Source organism: Macadamia integrifolia, chromosome 2, assembly GCF_013358625.1.
Source record: "Macadamia integrifolia cultivar HAES 741 chromosome 2, SCU_Mint_v3, whole genome shotgun sequence".
NCBI lineage: Eukaryota > Viridiplantae > Streptophyta > Magnoliopsida > Proteales > Proteaceae > Macadamia > Macadamia integrifolia.
In genome coordinates this window covers 2,029,581-2,052,305 of record NC_056558.1, presented here as the reverse complement: position 1 = coordinate 2,052,305, position 22,725 = coordinate 2,029,581, and positions in this window count along the sequence as shown.

The following is a 22,725-nucleotide window of genomic DNA, read 5'->3' as shown; positions in this document are numbered from 1 at the left end:
AAATATTCTTATTCTCATAACTCAACTTTGATACTACTTTATCCCTTCAAAGATCAACAAGATGATTGCAGTCTCAGTTCTTTTATACATGGTTCACTCATACAACTCAAAAGCCAAAACTGTCATTGGTGGCTGCCAGCCCCCAGATCAGCTTCATGTACGAGATTGATCTATTGGATCCCACATCGGCTGTGACCATAGTTAGCAATTCGGACGAATAATTCGCGAATTATTCGGCCGAACCGAATTTTAAAGAATTTTATCAAAAATTCGGACCGAATCCGAATTAAAAATAAAATTCTTTAAAATTCGCGACTTTTTCAAAAATGAATATAATTCGCGAATAATTCGGACCGAATCCGAATTAAACCGAATTATTCGGTCCATTTAAACATTATTTAAAAAAAAAAACCAAAAATAAAAAATAAAAAAATAAAAAAACAAATTTTTTTTTTTTAAAAACCCCAATAAGATTTTTTGACCGCTTTTTTGACCGAATCCTTAAATTAATCGTCCGAATTATTCCGAATAATTCTCCGTCCGAATAATTCCCGAATCCGAATTTGCTAACTATGGCTGTGACTGAAAGTGAGATCCCCTTGTTTATGTACCTGATAGTTCCCTCAACTTCACTTAACAGATCGGTGATCAAGGGTGTATTGGAATTTGGAGATTCATTTGACGTTGACTCAAATCAATATTGAGTCCAAAACAATAAATTCGTAAATGGGCTATAAACTTGCCCAGATAATGATGGTAATGGGCTTGGGAATAAGCCCAAATAAAATATGGGTGGCAAATTAGCAATCGGGCTGATGAGTAGTCATCAGGCCCGATTGTTGTCCCGATCCATTTTTCAACAACTTTGAATGAGAAGACTGAAATGGGCCAAGAATTACCCACACCAGATGTAGCTATGAGTTTTTCACAAGATCGTAATCCGTACAATGGTGGCCCACCTAGGAATCCCAAAGGTGAGCCACAAACAGAAGAAAGCCTAAAAGATACTTCAAGTTGCCAAATGAAGCCACTAATCTCTATAATTATATATGGTTTAAGGTTTAATGTTGCTACCAATTAAGGCGACATCCTGGAACTAAAACGCGTGGTCCATGGTACGAGAAGATTTACATCAAAATCAAGAAATTAAATTTGTGCTTATTGAACTAATGTGGTTGTGATTAGCACATCTTCCCTAAAGTAGTCTATTCTTTCCTACTAATCTTAGGGGTGGGCTAGGCCTAAAAACACATTGTTTTACTTAAAACACCTACCCTACACTACTAAACAAAACTTATATAAAGAGAGCAACAAAAATGTGTTTGCTTTTAATTGAACCTCAAAGAACCATCACACCAGACAAGGCCATTCATTAAAAATCTTAATTTAGGATTCTCTTCTCTAATTCAAAAGCAATACTAGCTGATCAAGCTTTCACATTACTGTCATACTAAGCTATATTTTGCTTTTCCCTTGGATCATCCTAATCCATTTCTCTCATGATTGTCTCTCTCACTTCCTTAGTTCCTTTCCTTATTTGTATGTGGATTGGAGAGGATTAAAAATAAGAAGACAACAAGTGGGCCTTAGTGGAAGTAATCTTTTAGCACTTAGATTGTTTGTCGCTTTTGTTGGCACAGATTACATTTGAAGGAATCAACATTATAATAACCTTACCTATGTTGCAATCGCTTAGCCTAGTCTATCTATGCTTTAACCTTCCTTCACTTTATTGTTTAAACTTTACTCGCTAACCCTAATCCCATCAGATATGACCCATACCCACTTGCTTTTTCATTAGTAGTAAGTATTTATTTCCAAACTTTACCAAAAAGAAAAAGTATTATTTCCAAACTTCTTACCAGAAAAAAAAGTATTATTTCCATACTTCTGTCATCATATGAGAAAAAGGTCGTTTTGTTATAAGGAAAAAAAAAAAAAAGGCTGTCACACTGCATAGAGCCTGCGTCCAAAAATAGGAAAAGAGAAATGACACTTTCCCCTGAAATAAAAAATCGCACCCTGTTAAAGCTCCTACACACCATGGATATGGCATGGTCATTTTCAAAACCAATACCATACGAATACATATTGGCACGGATTAGCCTATATCAGACAAGTTTACTCCTAGTTTTCGTTACAAAACTGGATGTATATTTTTTTATTTTTGGTTTGTACCGTTCCCAATACGGTATCAATATGGTATTGGGATCGGAAGCTAATGATACCGATACTGATTTCAATATGAGTGATCCAATATTGATACCTCAAATCATGTTGCACACTGTCTTATTGGCCCCGTGCTGGTGCAAGGGCCCACAGCCTTACAACAATTCCCCTTCCTTTGTTAAAGATATAATTGGGAGTATCATTTCCCACACCCAGTCATACATTTTGTTCATGTGAGAACCTAACTGTGAGAATCTACACTTGGGTTTTATTAGGAATAAATAACGCAATAAAACAATGATTTGCAAAAGAAAACGAAAGATAATCACATACGCACACAAAGAGAACATACAGATTTTAGTGGTTCACCCAAGGTGAGTTACGTCCACAACCGAATGATAACCAGAGCTTCCACTATTCCGACGAAGAGATTAGCAAACCCTCACAACAACACATCCTTACGAGATGACTTTTTATGTATATATATATATATCATTTTGCGCATTACATAAAGAAACCCTAATCCCAAAAAGTACAAATTTACCGTCAATAAAATATTCTCATAAAAATTTGGGGGGAAGGAAGAGGCTTTGCCTTCCTACACCTCCTAGAGCAGAAGGACCTCTTGCCCCCTTTAAAACTCCACAACCTGCTTACCAGCAAGCGAGACAATCGTATTTGAGAAAAATCACCAGTACTTCTAGAATTAAACTAAGATTAGGTTTCACCAATAACAAGTTTATGATAGTATCAATGGTTGTATTGATCTTAGCCAATACCGATATCAATATGGCACTGCTATATCAGATGCGTGAAAATCGTTTGTAGCCGCTACACCAGTGCAATGAGCATTGGGTGGCTGGGAACCCCTTGTGGTGTGTAGATAGATGCTATCAATTGTCGGTACTCACTAGACCTTACCATTTACTGCAAAAGATGTGGACTCATATAAAATAGGAGTGGACCATTTTCATCATTGAGAATACCAATAACAGTGTTTTTTTTTTCTTTTTCCACCATTTTACCATCTGACACTGTCATTACCATCGATCCCATATCCATTTATGATGCGATATAAATACCTCATATCCATTTATGATGTGATATAAATACTTAGATCTATGCCACACATATCAATATTCTCTCTCGTCTTTGATCATATGAACCATCTTATTGATAGAATCGTTTCTCTCTAAGATTCCTCCTACCCCATCTCATAATCATAACTACTTTAATAATAATAATAATAATAATAATAATAATAATAATAATAATAATAATAATAATAATAATAATACTAAAAAAAAAAGGTTCTTTGAACAGCAGAAAAGATGCGATGAAACAATTTCATACACAAGATGCCAACATGGCGTGACATACGGCATGTCGGCATACCATTAACCTCGCCGCCGGCTCTAATAACCTTTTCCCAAAGAAAGAAACTCTGGGTAAACGAGTGCTGTAGCCGTGTAGGAATGAATAAGCTTGTTGATTAGACACAATTATTAGCTTTTAGGTTTGTGAATTGGGAGTTTGAGATAGCCACCAATCTATATTTGATGGTCAAAGAATAGAATTTACCAAAAAAAAGTCAAAGAATAGAATTGGGTCATGAAAGAAGTTGTAATAGTTAATGGATGAGTCTTCTTGGTGACTCACCAGCAGGGAAACCTTGGCGGCCAAGTATTATTCTACGTTGAATGCAGCTTAGTCCTTATATCCCTAACGTGCTGGCCACTTCACCTTCATTCTACTCATAAAAGTAAAATCCAATCCGAGCCTTAAAGTTAAGTTACTCTCCACGTGACAAAAAAAAATCTATATGTTGTCTTGATAAACTATTTGACTGTTCTTTACCCAATGTTGTACCGTGTTCATTAACATGTTTTCGACACCGTTCAAATTATTCTATTAGAATTGATTTTTTTAAATTAATTAATAATCTTCAGAGCTCGATGAAATCTATTAGAATTGATTTTTTAGTAGAAGTGCATTTTTTTTTTGGCCGTATGGTGGTTCCTGCATTAACCGGGACACTAATAGGAATGCACTTGGAAGCATCAATAGGGTGAGGGAATTTCCAATTTTCATGAGGTATAGACGATCATTTTGCCCCTCTAGGTGTGCAGCCCTTACTACACTCCTGGGCAGAGTCATCTTTCCCTTTTTTTTTTTTTTTTTTTTTTTTTTTTTTAATGAATTGATAATATGACTCCAACTAAGACATAGTTGACATAGCTATCACATTAGAAATTTATTAGTTATTTATGAGCAAGATATTGCTGCTTGGTTGCGTGGTCCTTGCACCAATGTGCAAGTCTATGAGAATGCACATAGAGGCATCAATATAGATAAAAAAATTTATTTATGACCAAGATAATGTAAACTTGTAGCATGTTCTTATTTCTAAGCATAGGAATCACGCTTTCTTTCTCCCTTTATTAATTTTATACAAAATATAAGGACAAATTTACCATCTGAGAGCACCCCCTACCTCACAAATAAAGGGGGCACGAAATGATCATCGTGCCCCTCCAGGGTTTGCGCACCCCTATGTCTTAGTGCAAGGGACACACTTGTCCACAAAATATATATGTTTTGTAGAACTGAGTCATCAAGGCAGCTTTTTTTCCTAGTCCTGATTTAACCAAAAAAAAAAAAAAAATGCCATTTGGCAAATTTTAGTTGGATTGAAAGTTTACATGTGATCGAAGAATCTCAGGATCTTCACGTTCACAAAGTGTTTGCCCATCAGATTCACCACATGGTAAATACTTTGAGTTATGACTGTTAAACTTATGAAGACTTACTATACTAATATATATTACCTTTTAAATAACGACAAAAGAAACTACATGTTATATGCCATACAGCCATACAGCCATACAGCCATACAGCCATACAGCCATAGCCAAATTTGACGTGTGGATCGTTCAACTTCTTCTATCCAATAATCAAAATGATCAAAATCACATGGTAGAAATGGTGAAAAAATTGGAAAGATTTTTTTTTTCCTACTCTATCTTATTCCATTTTATGGAAAATGGGAAGATGTGACCCAAGACCTCCTGCATTTTGGCAAACTTTACCTTTTAATTCCTTTTTTTTTTATATTTAAAAATGTCTTTTTTAACTATATAATGTAATTAAAATTAAGTGAGGCTGGGTAGCTATTGAATGAGAGTGCTAGGTGAGTCGAAAGCGTAGTTGGAATTGCAAAGACATTATATAGACTCTTGTGTCATTATTATGCCTTTTTCACACTAATCAGATCACCATTGTAAAAAGATTTTCTTTTCACCGTGGATTAAAATAAATTTAATTATTTTATAATTATTTTTTCGATAAATATTTTTTATCTGAGAGTGGTTCTTGTGTTGAGACACACTTGGGGGTACGATGATCATTTCATACCCCTGTGTCTATGGTATAAGGGTCACTTTTGAACAGAAAAGTTAATCCTTTCTTTCATTTCGATTAAACCTTTATCTACATAATTTACATAAACATGAATTTTGTGCATAGTCTAGCACGGTAGGGATGACAAATATGGTCCTCTATCTACTCTCTCTAATAGACCAGCCCATAAATAATGTTAGAGAGTACTACCAACCTGCTAGCTACCTTGTTATCATCAACTTAATCAAATCCATTAATCCTTGATAATGGTGAGATCATGTTTAATGTAATACATAATTGAAAGGTTTTGCAAAACTTACGGCATTCGCATGAACGCCATGTGGATGATTGACAAGGACGATATATAAATAGTAATCAAACCAAACGACAAATCATAAGAGCTAGGGGGATGAGTAGTTTCCACCATATGTGCCTGGAATGTACAATAATTTAGGATTTTTAAGATGATGGTGAGGGTGCCTTGTTACCATTATCACTGTTCCAATCTTCTTTTCCACTCATAATTATCATTAATGATGTCTGTATCAGCCTCGGTGGATAATGATATGATATAAAGATATATAAGGTTAAATCAAGCTGGTTTGAGCTTGATCCATTTTTTGGATGATTCATGTGATATCATTGTTTGATAAATCGGACTTTAAAGAATCGCTTGAATTGATCATAACTGATCATGATTTTTTATCTATGGATTTTAAGGTTTTTGAGATCAGATTGTTGAGTTTTCAGATATAAGGAGTCAAATCTAGTATTTTTGAAATCAATTCAACCTCTGATTTCAAGTTCAAAATCCTTGATTGATATCAGACTCCAACAAAATTGATATGCCGATACATTACTAATACTTATAACCATGTTTTCATTGGACAAAGACAGGGACAAAGACGAAGACAACCACACCACACATATGGGGTGTATCTCTTATGTCATAGCCGAAAACTTCACATGCAAAATATAGGAATTAAATGGTTGTCTTCCATAGCAAAGACAGAAGGAGAGCTTGATTGATCAAGTTGACACGAATAGTTCTAAAACGATAGGTTGCATAGAGACTGTATTTTCTTTCAGAAGAAAATGAATGTTACAATTACAGCAAACTTTCAAAAATAATTTGAGACTGATTATCATAATGTTATGGCCTGAGGTTATGCATGCCACTTGCTCTAGATACACATGCGGCCTTGATCACCAATGGGCTGGTAGGGAAGTGATAGTAATCTTTTCCATGTGGGGTGGAAGATAGATAAACACGGAGTGGACACCCTCGGAGGCATGTCCACCATTTTCCCTTTTGTTATTATCAAAAGTTATCATTATTTCACACATTTTTTAAATACACATGAAATTATAGTTTATCATCATTGAAAAAAAAAATTAAATTACAAATTATTTGACACTATAGAGGATGCCAATAACAAAATCTCATATTAATTCCCTATTTCATCATTTGGATCATTCTAACAAAGGTCTCAATCATCATCATTGATTCATACAATCCTAGGTTGACCACCTTTGTACCTTCTTTGGAGCATATTTTTCTTCATATGCAACTTCTCTCTGGGGAGCACTCACAAGGAGATATGCATTTCTCTGATTTCTCCATATGTATGGGTAAGTGTGAAAAAAAAAATTCAAGGATAGGAAAAATAAATGAAAGAAAGGAAAATTGAATTTTAGTGAAATTCAAGGATGGAGCATATTTTTTTTATTTTATTTTTTTACAAATTTTAAATAAGTTTAATCTCTATATAACCATGCATGGTAATAAATCATACTATAATGTATAGAAAAGACAAAATCCTTCATATGAGTCTCAACATGTCATATTATTTGTATGGTAGTTTAAACCGACAAATTCACTAGTGTCTGTATAACCAACTATGCATGCATGGTAACACCAGGCAAAACCCTATTTAAAATTTGTGGATGACATTATAGAGGATCTTCAATTGGGTTTAAGCCCCCAACATCAGCAACTATTTTTCATAGTGGGAGTAAATGCTCAAGTGATACGTTTATTATTATGGTTAGTGTTATGGTAAAAGTATGTAACGGAAAAAAACATGACAAACGGGCTAAGTGACCTGAGTATGCGGGGCTGGATGAACGGTTTAGGCCCAATAGGGTCGTCCATGATCCATCCAACCTGAGGCAGACAGCCAAGATTGAAGCCGACTAACCAAGATCGCTAAAGGGGCTTCAGCAGCTAAACAATTAGGTCATTACCAACGGAGATGGGACATCAAGTGTAGGTCCTCCGCGTGGCAGCACGAGTCATTTTACTAGCCTAATTGTACGGTCCTTGACTAAATGAAAAGTCCCCAAGAACTCACCTATTGAAAAGAAGACGCATAATCCTTCACTTGGAGCAAGTAGCTCGGCAACCAAGTCATTCGTTTTGTGTCGTTCCGCCCAAAATTTTGATAGACCATCATTAAGATATGCCCCAAAAGGGCTTGCCAAGCCTAGCTCACAAGCCGTGAAGGAAGAATATATCGCCATATTCCCCGGGATATGGCCGATACGAGAGATTCCCATAACGACAACAAACCTCTTTCTTGGGGACTGATCCTTTTCCATTTTAATTGGAATTATTTGTTTGCATAGAAGTCTGACCTAGGCATCAGAGAGTCCCCCATCAGATCAGGCCAACACTCACTCTTTTGTGTTTGTTCCTTTTTGCATGACTCAAAGGAAGCATAGGACAATTTCTAGCCTCAAAAGATTGGTGTCGTCTATGGGAATGCTACTAATCAAGTCGTTGTTCAAAGATATGAACCTACGCAATAGATGATCCTTGTCTCCTCCCCCATGACATACAGAGGATGAGGAGACAGAGAGAGTACACCTACAGGATGTGCAAGTGTCGAAAACCCACTGGTGGACAAACTAATGTTGAAAACCCATCGATGGGACAGCTGAACTTTGAAGACCTTTCGCAATTTATTCTGGCTTATTTCATCCACAATCGGGGAAGAACCACCCATCAGCCAATGGCCAAGTTCGGCAAGTGGGAGGAGGCTTACCTTCCCCTCCACGGGTCACCCAATTCAGCCCTGGGGATCGAGGATGAATGCATAGGTAAACGACCTATAAATACAACTGTTGGAGACCAACGGCATGGTTTGGAGGTTCATCTGCCATTACGGACAAAATCTCCCCAGATAGGACTACCTGTCGTGCCACTAGAGAATGGAAAACACCCAAAAATGGTAGGCAACTGACGTAATGAGCATATAGAACCCACTAACGGGAGATGTCCTAACCCCAAGGGAGCCGGCAGACAAAGAGACAAAGGCATTGACATCGTGAGCCTCAGCCCTCTATGCCCATGGGGGCCACTAGCAGGCAGTCGCAAGGCTAGAATAGGAGGGTCCGATCGGTGCAGATGTGAATTCCACACAGGTTTGTTTGAAAGATCTGAGTCACAGGCCCGAAGCGCCACATATAGGACCAACCTCCAGGAATGATAATAATAGGAGGTCCAAGCCACCACCAAGGGCTAGCCTTAGGAGAATATGTCACGCTCCGTTCACATAGAACTGGACCGGTGATCGAGTTCCCTCCGGGTAACCCAAAACCGCCAGGATCATCTGGTACAATAATCACAGCATAGTAAGCACAAGTAATCATGGGATATGATAATATAATACCACGAAAGTCTTGTCATGAATAATACTTGTAAATCCCCATATACTCGTGATACCCAAATTGTCATACATAGTATAATTACATGTGGGCCCATAGGCATGATATTTACACAAGAGTTAATAATTTAACTATCAAGAACATAAAAGAAAAAATATACCAAAAGAATCAAAAGAATACAACAAGTAGAATCAGCTACTGTTGCCCTGCAACACAACCCTCTCACGAGCAATCGTCACCATGATTGAATCCTTCGAGGACCCACCAATCCCGCACCGTTGTTTCGCCAATGAGACCCGACACGGGTCCTCTATTGAATATCCTACAAAATCATCTAAAAAGGTGTGTATACGAGGGGTGATCTCACTAACTCAGTAAATGGAAAGAAAGACGCACACAAACAATCGTAATTTAAATGGTATTATATGCATGAGATTCATTTTAAACCTATTTCATCTAAACAATCATTACTAGGTCATAAGTAACCATGTACTCATAACCACAGTGCGCGTATACCCCGGGTACGAGATGCGTTCTTCATCCCACGATATACCCATAGGGTTGTCGGAGAAGGCCAACTATGAGCACTTAAAAAAGTAAATTGTGGCCGAACCATAATAGAAATGTAAATCGTGGCTGAACCATAGAAGAAAAGTAAATTGTGGTTGAACCACAGAAAAAATTAAAAGCAGTGCGATTGGCCCTCTAAATATATCACCAAGGTTTCTAACTATTCTAATGATCAGCTAGGCGTACTTCGATGGTTCACGACCGATGCTTCCCCTAGTGATAACCCAACACGTAAATCCCTGTTAGGAAGGGTCGTAGCACGAGAAAATGTGAAATCCTAACCACATACTCCTACATGAGATAGTACAACTATATAGTATCTTTTGTGTCCTCTTCCACAGTGTACCAATGCATTTATTTCTAAGCCAACTATGGCATCTATTCTAGAAATCCCACACATGTCTAGTAAATCGTCACCATATTTCATCATATGATAAACCCATTCTCAAGATTCCAAGCAAGTGACAAGCATGTAGAATTTAAGATGCAACATGTACAGCTCTAAATGCATTATTCATACATCAAGCATATGCATGGGAATGACAATCGGAATGTCAATATAGTCTATGAATGCATAGGATGCCAAAAACACTCTGAAAATAAGATCAAAGTCCTCTCTCCACTTACCTATTTTCGTACAATAGTGTGGGTGCACAATACGGGGTAAAATTCAACGTGGGAAGATGACTTTCTCGAAACCTAGCAAAGATAAGGAGTTTAGAAATACATCCAATTTGGGACTATAAATGACGTAGGATATGGTCATGATGCGTATAATAGCGTGAAGAAGGTTTTCAGTGAGTTTGAGTTCCATCGGAGCTCATTTGGGCTACAGGTGGGTCATACAGGTGGGTAGGAGAACCCACCTGTGCAAACTGCTCAGACCTACTGGTCATACTGGTAGGTCTGGCACCCATCAGTTTTACTTGTCGATAGGCCCAAAAGAGACTGATGGGTCATACTAGTAAGTCGAGTACCCACCAGTCCTACCCGTCAGTAGGCCTAGAGGCACTGGTGAGACTGGTGGGTCACACCGACGGGTTAGGCACCCGTTGGTCTTACTCGTTGATTGACCTAGAGAAGATCGGTGGGTCACATTGGTAGGTGTGGCATCCACCGGTCCTACCCGCCAATTGGACCAGAATCCTAGGCGAGACTGGGGGTCACACTGGTAGGTGTGACCACCTATCGGTATTTTACGAGTTTTGCTGTTCTTCCTCCTTTCTTTATTTCTCCTCATGGGGATCTAAGGGGGTTGCTCCCACCTCATTTTCCACACATTTTAAGCCTCATATACTTGATTATTCCATGGATCTAAGTCATCATCAAGATATTGGGAATGAAATCATACCTTGGCTCAAGAAAACCCCAAACTTGAGATCCTCTTTCTAAAACTCAAAATGTCACTTCAATAACTCCCAAATCTTTGTTTCCCTTCCAAGATCCTTCAAGGAAATCACACAAGGGTTCCATTATTACATTGATTTGATTATACACATGAGGGTTTCATCACAATTCATTGGTTTAGGGTGTTACTTATCTCAAAACGTAGATCTCAAGACATCGGTGACTATTCAAGCAACGAAAAGGTAAAACATGGCTCCAAAATCCAAGGGGAAAGCCTTCTTCCTACTCTTCTTTTTTTTCTTCCTCTTTTCTCCCTCCTCTTTACTCCTCTCACCAACCTTTGCTGAAAATCATAAATGGGAGAGAGAGAAAGGTATAAGTACTATTTATACCATGACCAGTAAATATCTTCTAAGGTCCTTTTGGTTTTGCCCATTTATAGATCAAAACACATTATATTGCGTATCGGCCAAAATACCCGACATTATCGGGCATACGAGACCTTATTTCGATGAGGAGTCTAAAATACATGTGCTCACCCAAGCTAGGCTTATTGGGGTCCACATTACCCCAACAGGTGGGTCACACTGGTGGGTCTCGCACCTACTAGTGACACCCACCAGTTAGCCAAACCAAGCTAACTTTGCTGTGTTTAAGAGGAAAACGGAATCTTAACACATATCTTACTCTCGCCACGTGTTTTGGGCTAAGTTCTTATCATTCAATATGATAACGCACCTTTTTCTATTCATACATGGCCTTGTGATATATGTAAGGGCACGGCTTAGGAGTGCGACTCACTTTGGGTAGTAGCTCAATCTTATCTGGCCTCCCTGCATTTTACATCACCCTTACTGTTATACACCATAGAACACTAGCATCAACCCTTTCCAGTTCGGACCTTGCAAGACCAAACCAAACCAACCGGTCAATAAACTGGGTTTAAAGAGTAGGGCTCTAAGAATGGGCCGAGACAAGGATCACCAAGAGACTCTGCGTTGGACACAGGGTTAAGCAACCATTTGAATGCGAACCACCTCAAAGAACGCTGTGTCATCAGCTAGATTGGCCTCACGGCCCTAGAGTCTCCTGAGAAGATGTGCCCAGTCATGGACAATGCAGAAGATCGAGGGATGGCCATGAAAGGCACCGATCTCCTGAAGAATCCAGAAACTCTAGGGCTGAACGAATAGGCCCTCTTCCTCAGAGGCTACCGATCCCCACAGGAAAACAACTTTGGGACGTCACATTTGTGAGTTGGACTAGAAGGTGAACAACATGAAGAGGGTGGCAATAGGAGCTTTAGTCATCTAACTGTCTGTCCATCGAACTCACAGATGCCAAGCTCTGTAGAAATTTTAAAATGCCTACTTCATCATATATGATGGGATGACTGAACAGATGGACCATCTCTAGTGTTATAACATGATAATATCCATCTAGACTAGCTCGAAGGTGGCCTTCTGTCAAGCCTTCTCTGCCTCACTCTAGGGAGCGACGTTTAAGTGGTATTCTACCTTGAAGCCTTGATCGATACACAACTATGACCAGGTATGGGCAGCTTTTATCTACAAATTTTAGACCAGCATTTGATAGCAGAACACTACTACACAACTTGTTTGGCATCAGGCAGTGTTAGGATGAGTCACTCCGTGACTACATCGCTCGCTCTATTGAATAATCAACCATAGCGAGTGAAGACATAGAAGATGGCACGACTTTCAACTCACTTTACCAAGGAGTAAACCATGAGACGCTAATCAATTTTCGTAAACCATGAGATGCTAATCGATTTCCTATCCAAGAACTATCCAGCAAACCTATCTGAACTCCTAGCTACGTGCCAGAAATATTTGATGATGGATAAAAATATGACGATGTGTAAAGAAATTATTCAACCACTTCAAAAGAAGAAAAGGGGAACTGTACGCCACAAAGACAATGAACGGGATGCGAAAAAGATAAGGGCCACTTGCCTAAAAAACTCATCGCTCGACCAGCTTGATAAAGCACCCTCCAAGGTGTTGTTCGAGATCAAGGACAAGAAGTTTCTTTGCTGGACCCATCCAATGTTGTCCAAATCAAAAGAGCACGACCTAAAGAAGTATTATCGTTTTCACAAGGAAACTAGGCATTACACAAATGACTGTCGGGCACTGAAGAAGGAGCTGAAGGAACAAATCAAAATAGGACTCCTCAAAGAGTACTTTTGAAACCCTGGAGTCGATCGAGCGAAGTAGAAGGAACCGATAGAAGGCCAGCAACAGGGTGACTCACACAAGGAAGATGAAGTAGAACGATGCCATTATGGTTCAGTTGGTGGTTGTTAATTACCCATTCTGTTGAATTTTGATCGATTCAGGTTCCTCCGTGGATGTTATATCTTATGATGCATGCAAGCAACTTGGTTTAGGGGACGACAAGGTGAAACCTACCACAAGACCACTGTATGGCTTCACTAGAACGGTGGTATACATCGAAATATGCATTAAGCTATCTCTCACTATAGGAGAGGGCCCCCATCTGCGATGGTACCTGTTAATTTTATGGTCGTCAAGATGGCGTCAGCTTATAAAGCCATCTTAGGCCGACCTGCTTTGAACGACCTGGGAGCTGTAGCCACTACCAAGCATCTCAAAGTTCTCCACCAATCTGGGGATTGGGGAGTGGCACTCGATTCAGAATGATTCACGAGAATGGTATGCCAACTTTACAAAAGAGAAAAGAGTACCAATTCATTGCAAGCATGTAACATTGAAGCACAATAGGCCTCTCGAGTAAAGAGCATCAGGAGGTTAATGGTGGGCCCACTATACGTCATCTTATCTTGATTTCATTCTATCACTTTATTGTTTGCAGTTCCATTTTACATACTAGCTTTAATTTTAAACTACCGCTTTCGAATATTTACTTAATATCAATGGAACCTCTTATTGATCCACGACATTGTGAGAATATAAAAGACTAACTCTGAGTTAGCATTTAAGTCCGATCTATATTAATCGACCAAAAATCTAAAAAAACGACTTTGAGTCAGCTACGAAGCTCGATCTATGCTGATTGTAAGAAAAACCTAAAAATATCATGTAATATCCCGCTTCTTAAACCCGGTCTGATTTCGCGGTTGAACCGGTTTAACCATGCAGGAACCGAGCCAGAGGATGTTAGAGCGGGTTCCTTATGGGCTATGATGGCACGGGTGACCTTAAACACCGGCTGGCCCGACAAGTCCGAGCCAGTGCCAGAAGAGACGGGAGTACCCAAACCGTGTACGTGCACCTACCATAAGGCTATGTACGGATAAAATAGGTATTATATCTGTATTTTAAGATATATACGTATGCTATAATGTATGCCTGGAGAAGGGTTTGAGCCGAGGTCCGAGCCCGGTCAAAATCCCAAGTTTTGACTCTCGGGTGGGTATGACAGGTGGGTACACCCACCCACCTGAGTGACCCATCCAACACTATTCACTTAAGTAGGAATAGTATATAAAGCTTTATGACTTCTTTTCTTTCCATTTATTACCCCCGTACGTTTGGTGAGAAAAATAAAGAGGAGAGAGAAAAAGAAAGGGAAGAAGAAAGGAAGAGGAAGAAAGGGAGGATCTCAGTGGCACCGAAGCTCGATCTTGCCATTCCGGTGCCGGGAGAGTAATCTTCAACTCGAGATCTACAGTTGGAGGTAAGAAAAGTTGGGTTTTATGAACATTCACCATACCCACGCTTTAAACCCTTGATTCGAGTATGGTTTCTTAAGATCTTGTAGACACCCTTTGAAATGATGAATCTAAGGTTTAATAGATGATTTATGTGTTGATCTTGAAGGATTTGAAGAGATATTGACAAGGTAGAAGGAGCATTGTTAGTTGGAAGTGATTTGGAGGGTTTGAAGTCATTCTTGAGCAAAGAAGGTAAGATGGTTCCCCTCACTTGAATCTAACTTAAATCTAAGCTAGAACCATCCTATAGGACTCTAAAGGTGTGAAGAATGGGTTGAGAAAAGCCCTATCTGGGTCCCCAAGGAATGGAGGAAGTTGAGAAGGAACTGGGGTTTTTCCGCCAAAACCGGCGGGTGGGACCGGTGGGTAGACAACCCACCTGAGACACCCACCTGAGTGGCCAGAATGTGATTTTTAGGTCCGATCGAGCCCAAATCGGACGTGGGACCCTCTTTCGACGTTCTAAACACGATTTTGACATCGGATTTCATTAATTTTGATTCTAAAATGGTGAAGTGCTAACCCCGCTCAATTTGGTTAGGTTCACCAAAGCCTACCCGATTCGCTCCGGATCTCACCCGTACCGAGCGGGACTCCTTGTGCGCTACAAGTAAGTGGAGAGAGGACGTTTGACCGTGTTTCAAGGCATTTGTTTGGCATTCATATAACTATATCTAATTTAGTCATGTCATCATGAATGCGCTATATAGATTAGTTATTTCACTCATTGATGTGCATATATGCTATGTTTACTTTTCAAATGCAAATTGAATGTGATGTTATATGTTGAATGTGTATATCATGTTGCATAATGCCTTGATAGACTAGATGCCGTGGTCGGCTTGGAAACGAATGCATTGGTGGCCCGTGGTATGGGACACGGTGGCACTATGCAGTCGTACTGCATATAGGAGCATGCGGTATTAGGATTCTCACCATCCCGTGCTACGACCCTTCCCAACAGGGGTTGAGGTGTTGGGTTGCCATTTGGGGGGAAGCAGGGGTCGCGGTTGTCGGACACTGTGGCGGTTAGGCATTACGCCCGGCGAGTCGTGTAGGACAGCCGGCAACCCCGGTGGTATTTCAAGAGGGCCAATCGTACTGCTTTTAAATTGCTGGAGTCAGCACTGTCATTTAATTTATTTACATTTCTGTTGAGAGCCGGTGGACGGCATTGTCTTTATTTTTCCGAGTACTCACGGTGGGCCTTCTCCAACAGCCCTATGGGCGTATCGCGGGAGGGAGTTCGCGGCTCGTACCCGGAGTATACGCGCACTGTGGTTGTAGTAGCACTAAAACCAAAGACTTAGTAATGTTGATTAGGTGTATGTGATCTAAAATGATTTGCATGGCATGTAGTGCGTATGATGTGTTGTGATGTGTGGACTGTTGTGTGTGGTCCACCTCTCTACTTACTGAGCTAGTGAGCTCATTCCACGTGTACACCCCCTTTTTTTTAGATGATTTTGCAGGTCATGCATCTGAGGAGCAGGGGGTGGGTCCCACCGTCGAGTTCCCTGAGGAGGACTGGTGGACCCCTGAGGAGTTTGAGCACGGCGTAGACTGCGCGTGTGAGAGCTGTGTTGCGGGGTAGCGGTTCTGAGGCCGAGCTGAGCTCCAGCCTTGATACCGATGCCGGGCTGTGTACTCTGATGTTTTGATAATTTCCTGTATATATTTGATATTCAAACTTTATTCTTTTTGTGTATATATATCATGCCTTCGGGCCCAAATGTATATAATTATGGTAACACCATTTGGGTATCAGGTATATGAGAATTATTTACAGGTAAAAACTTAGTCTTCCGCTGATATGATGAATTGATGTTAGTGTGTGTATGCTGTGGTGGAATACAGTATCTGATGATCCTGGCAGGTTTGGGTTAACCGGTGTTAACTCGGTCACCGCTCCGGTTCAGGGTGAACGGGGTGTGACAAACGGTGGTATCAGAGCGTGATGCTCTGCTCCACTCACAGCATACCATTAGAATCCCGTAGATTCTATAATAGGAAAATGGGGTTGGGCAAATATAAAAGCTTTAAAGATTAAAAGTCAAAGAAAGGAAGTATAAAAATGGAGTTATATTATAAGTGGCATTCATGGCATGCGTGAGTGTAGATAAAGGGTAATTAGGTGGGTACTATAACCCATAAAGTACTATCTCGACGAGATTTCGGCAGCATAACGGCGTAAAGTGGGATTTCCAAAAATTTTTACACAAAACCTGATAAACAACAGATAATAATATAACAAAGAGCACAGATAGAAAAGTCACATCACCACAAAACCACACAGGAACTCCACATATGAAAACATTATAATAGTCCAATATCCAAAGATATTTCATTCCATCAATGAAATTCAAGTTACATCGCAATTACAAGGAATGAGATACATAAATACACAACGTCTATAAAAAGAGAGAAAATGGATAAACAGCTAGTGTGGGCAAGCCAATCCCTCACTGGTCGTCGTCATCGTCGTCGATGATCACTACGTTCGCTGGAGGCCTGGAGTTAACATCGAAGCGGTGATCGTAATAATCGAACCTCGCGTTCACCACCTGTACCTCCCTCCTAAGCCGGCCATAATCTGCTGAGATGGCGGTGGCCCTGGTGTCCAAGTCCTGACCCAGCCTACGGAAGGAATCCTCCAAGGTGATCTGCCGTGAGGCAATCTCGTCCAGCCACCTCAGTATCTGGACCTGGCCATCCTGCAAGGCCCGCATGGAGGCTGTCCTGTCCTCATAGTCGTAGTCACCACTCCCAGGTTGTGGGGCTCCATATGGTGGGGCTGCAGCTCTGGAAGAACTAGGGCCCGTACCTCTCGACTCCTGAGGCACCTCCTCAGGGATACTGCCACCCATCAAATCTGCTTCCTCGTCCTGAGGAACGTAGTCCTCGTCCTCCTCACTGGACTCCTCCTCCATGAGGACATCCTCTACAGGGGCAGCCCTCCTACCCCTACCTCTCCGAGCTCCCGATCTCGGAGGTGAATCCATGAGGGTGTGGAGACCCATCTTCAAGAGGTTGCTCCGATCAAACCTATCAGCCGGAGTCTTCCCCTCCTCTCCGCTCAGATCCACCCTGAAGAACTCGAAGATCCTGGTGAGGATCCTGCCGTAGGGGAATCCTCCATCCTCTGGGTGGGAAGCATGGTGCTCCATCGCTCTGAGGATGATATAGGGGAGGCACAAGTGCTCCCTACCTCCCTCTGCGGCTGTAAAAATACAAAATGCTATAAAAGCCGCCATGAAACCTACCTGGTTCCGATGACCTCCCCTGGGGAGCAGGTTGAACTGGATCAGCTGGGCGAAGAGACGGACCTCAGGGAAGAAAGATGTCTCGGACTCCAGGCGACTGCTGCTGCCGCAGATGGTCTCGTAGATGAAGTCCGGTGTCTCCATGCTCATGAACGGTCCCTGAGGTCTACTCCTGGGGGGACTGTAGTATCGGTGACACCCGCCGGTTTGGGGTGCTGGGACCGGCGGGTCAGACCGGCGGGTCCCTACCCGCCGGTTCATCCCACCGGTTTGGGCAGAAGGGAAAATTGAAAATTTTGAAAATTTTCCTTCTTTTGTCTTTTCCATTCTCTTCTCCTATTATGATTTCATTGGTTTTATGGTGGATATTAATCCTATGATCAATATGCTACGGTCAAGTGGGACCATTAGCATGTATGTTGCGAACTTTGCCTGTATCTTGGAATTGAGCTATGATTAATTTACAGGCTATCATACACTACAACACCTCACCTAATGGCATATGGTTGTGTGCCAAAATCAGTCTATGGTGTTTAACCAATATGGTGTGTGATATGTTCCAGGTACAAGGATACGATGGTACGTACTAGATCCGGTAGAAATGCCCGAGGTACCTCGCGGGGTCCTCGTCGGGTCGGTCGACCACAAAATCCCAGAGGGGCCCGTTCTGTGGGGCATACCTCGCCTCCACTACCTGCAGAGACCCATGGTCAGGGTGGGGCACATGGGGACCCACCTATGACTGCACTCCCGGACCCTCCACCGGTCATTACACCGGGAGATGTTGCTACAATAATTCAGCAGTCCCAACAAGCTTTCCAACAACAAATGCTTCAGCAACAGCAAGCATTTATGACTGCCATCCAGCAACAGTTGGATCTTTCTCAACCGGGTCAACCTCCCCGGATACACACTCCGCAAGACCCACCTGTCGGGTCGGGAACGGGACCACCAGTGGGTACACCTCCAATCCCACCATTCGGTATTCCTCAGCATGGGATGCCTCATCCTTATGCCTACTATCCTGCCTATGCTCCTAACTTCCCGGCGACGAGTAATACGTCAAGGGTGGTAGAGTCGTTCAAGAGGAACTTACCACCGGTATTCTCTAAGGTGGGGAGTGATCCTTTAGAACCGGATCAATGGATCCAAGAATTGGAGAAGATATTTGAGGTGCTTGAGTGCACAGATGCCCAGAAGCTCATTTGTGCTGGGTTACAACTCAAGAAAGAGGCAAATTCTTGGTGGCAAGCTTCCAAGCCTATATTAATGGCTGCTCATCCAGAACCTACTTGGGAGCAGTTTAAGGAGTTGTTCTTGGACAACCATTATCCGCGCAGTTTCAGAGATCGGAAGGAGACTGAGTTCATGGCCTTAACTCAAGGAGGTAAAACTGTTCTTGAATATCAGCAACAATTTGAAAGTTTGTTCCATTTCGCCCCAAGGCATATGCGAACAGCTGAAGAGAAGGCAGCAAGGTTCCTAAAAGGCCTAAAAGCATCTATTGGGTCGGTGCTTGAAGTCTTGGATTTGACCGAATATGGCCAGATTGTACAGAAGGCCAAACAATGGAAGATAAGCAAAAGGGTGAACAGTCCCTCACTCCTGGACTGTGGAAGAGATCAAATCCATTCCCAGATGTGGGGAATTCCTCCAAGGCATACCGTGGATCATATAGCTCGGGGCCTATGTATAGGCAGCCCTATAGGCCATCTGGCTATCCTCCTAGGCCAGTTGGTGGTTCGGGTTCAACCTCTGTTCGCCCGAACACTAGTGTGGCTCCTACAGCTCCAAGGCCACCTCGACCTTCATCTGCATCGGGTCAAGTGCAGAGGGGCCCCGCTCCAGTTCCGACGTCTCAGATTCGTTGCTTCAACTGCCATTCCTATGGGCATTATGCGAAAGACTGTCGGTCCCGACCAGCCTTGCCCTCTAGTCAGCCCTCTGCTTACCGACCTCCCTTGCCTCGAGGCAATCAACCGCAGGGAAGGATGTATGCCCTATCAGCCGAGGAAGCTGAGGCTAGTACAGAAATTGTAGCAGGTACATTTTAAATTAAGAAGTTCATTATGATTAATGTTGATGACCTGCTGAAATTATATACATTGTTATATTAGGTATCCTACCCATATCGGGCATACCAGCCTATATTTTATTTGATTCAGGAGCTACTCATTCATTCGCATCTAAGAGATTTGTAGGGAAGCTTGGGATGTCACCCAGGATCCTAGACCAGGGAATGATTGTTAGTATGCCTACTGGTAGAATTGCACAGTTGAAGGAAGTGTATGGACCGTGCCCAGTGGAGATTAGTGGAAAGAACTTTGATGCACAACTTATTAAATTCAATATGCAAAATTTTGATGCTATATTGGGTATGGATTGGTTGTCGGCTCATCGAGCTAATGTGATCTGTGCGGAAAGGCTGATTAAGGTAACAGATGACGAAGGGAAAGAGTGGGTGTACCGAGCAGATACCATGAAAAGGGAGAGGAAGGTTTTGATCTCCGCTCTTCAAGCGGTAAAGTTACTAGAAAGTGGATGTCAGGGTTACATAGCCTCGGTACTCGATGTTGATGCAAGAGTTACACCTTTAGAAGAAGTAAAGGTGGTTAAAGAGTTTCCCGATGTTTTCCCAGATGATCTGATGCATTTACCACCTGACAGAGAGTTGGAGTTTGCCATAGACTTGATTCCTGGAGCAGCTCCAGTATCAAAGGCTCCATATAGGATGGCACCAGCTGAATTGAAGGAGTTGCAGATGCAGTTACAGGAACTATTGGAGAAGGGGTTTATTCGCCCAAGTGTTTCACCTTGGGGTGCCCCGGTGTTGTTTGTCGAGAAGAAGGATGGTAGTTTGCGTATGTGCATAGATTACCGGGAGTTGAATAAGCTGACCATTAAGAACCGGTATCCATTGCCACGCATCGATGATTTATTTGATCAGTTGCAGGGAGCCAGAGTATTTTCAAAGATAGACCTTCGGTCCGGCTATTATTAGCTCAAGATAAAGAGTAGTGATATACCCAAAACAGCATTTAGGACTCGATACGGCCATTATGAGTTCCTAGTGTTGTCCTTCGGGTTAACCAATGCGCCGGCAGCATTTATGGATCTAATGAATCGAGTATTCCAGGATGTGCTCGATAAATGGGTAATTGTTTTTATTGACGATATCTTGATCTACTCCAAGACCGAGGAGGAGCACACTCAACACTTGAGAATGGTGTTACAGAGGTTGAGAGATCAACAGTTGTTTGCCAAGTACAGCAAGTGTGAGTTTTGGCTGGAACAAGTTGGATTCCTGGGGCACGTAGTGTCTAAAGCCGGAATCGAAGTAGATCCTGCTAAGGTAAAAGCAGTAGTGGAATGGGAAAGTCCCAAGAATGTTACTGAAATTAGAAGCTTTTTGGGTTTGGCTGGATATTACCGGCGTTTCATCGAGAATTTTGCTCGGATCTCAGCACCAATGACCAAGTTGACTAAAAAGGGTGTGAAATTTGCCTGGGCAGAAGAATGTGAGAAGAGCTTCCAGGAATTGAAAGAAAAGTTAGTGACTGCCCCTGTGCTGACTATTCCTGAAGGCACGGGTGGAATGACAGTTTATACCGATGCTTCCAAAGTTGGGTTGGGTTGTGTTCTCATGCAACGCGGGAAAGTAATAGCATATGCATCCCGACAACTAAAGGAATATGAGAAGAATTACCCCACTCATGACTTGGAACTAGCGGCAGTCATTTTTGCCCTTAAGATCTGGCTACACTATTTGTATGGGGAGAAGTGTGAAATATACAGTGACCACAAAAGCCTGAAATACTTCTTCACTCAGAAGGATCTGAACATGAGACAGAGAAGATGGCTTGAACTCATGAAGGATTATGACTGCGATATTCAGTATCATCCCGGCAAGGCTAATGTAGTGGCAGATGCATTGAGTCGGAAGACACAGACTGTGTCGCTTTCATGCTTAGCAGTCAGCTCACCACTTGTGCAAGAGGCGATGCTAATGGAAGAGACCCTCTTGTATGAAGGGGCAACCCTAGAGCTTGAACCTCAACCAGAAAACCTTAAGTGGTTGACGGCATCCTTATTGGCTCTACAGGTGCATCCGGCAATTAGGCAAGAGGTGATAATGAAGCAACCTTTGGATCCTGAATTGCAGCGGATCAGAGTTAAGGTTCAAGACCAAACAATGAACGACCCAGATTTTACTTTAGCCAGTGATGGGGCATTAATGTTTCGGGACAGATTGTGTGTACCCGATGATTTGGATATACAGGATAAAATCGTGAGAGAAGCACACAGCTCCGAGTACTCACTTCATCCAGGAAGTACCAAAATGTACAAAGACCTCAAACAAAGTTACTGGTGGCCAAGCATGAAAGTCACCATAGCTTTATATGTGGCGACTTGTCTTACCTGCCAGAAGGTGAAAGCTGAGAGGCATCGACCTTATGGTACCCTTCAGCCACTCCCGGTACCAGAATGGAAGTGGGAAAGGATTACAATGGACTTCGTCACCGGACTACCCGGTACGCCTAAGGGAATGGATGCGATATGGGTGATTGTGGATCGGCTTACCAAGAC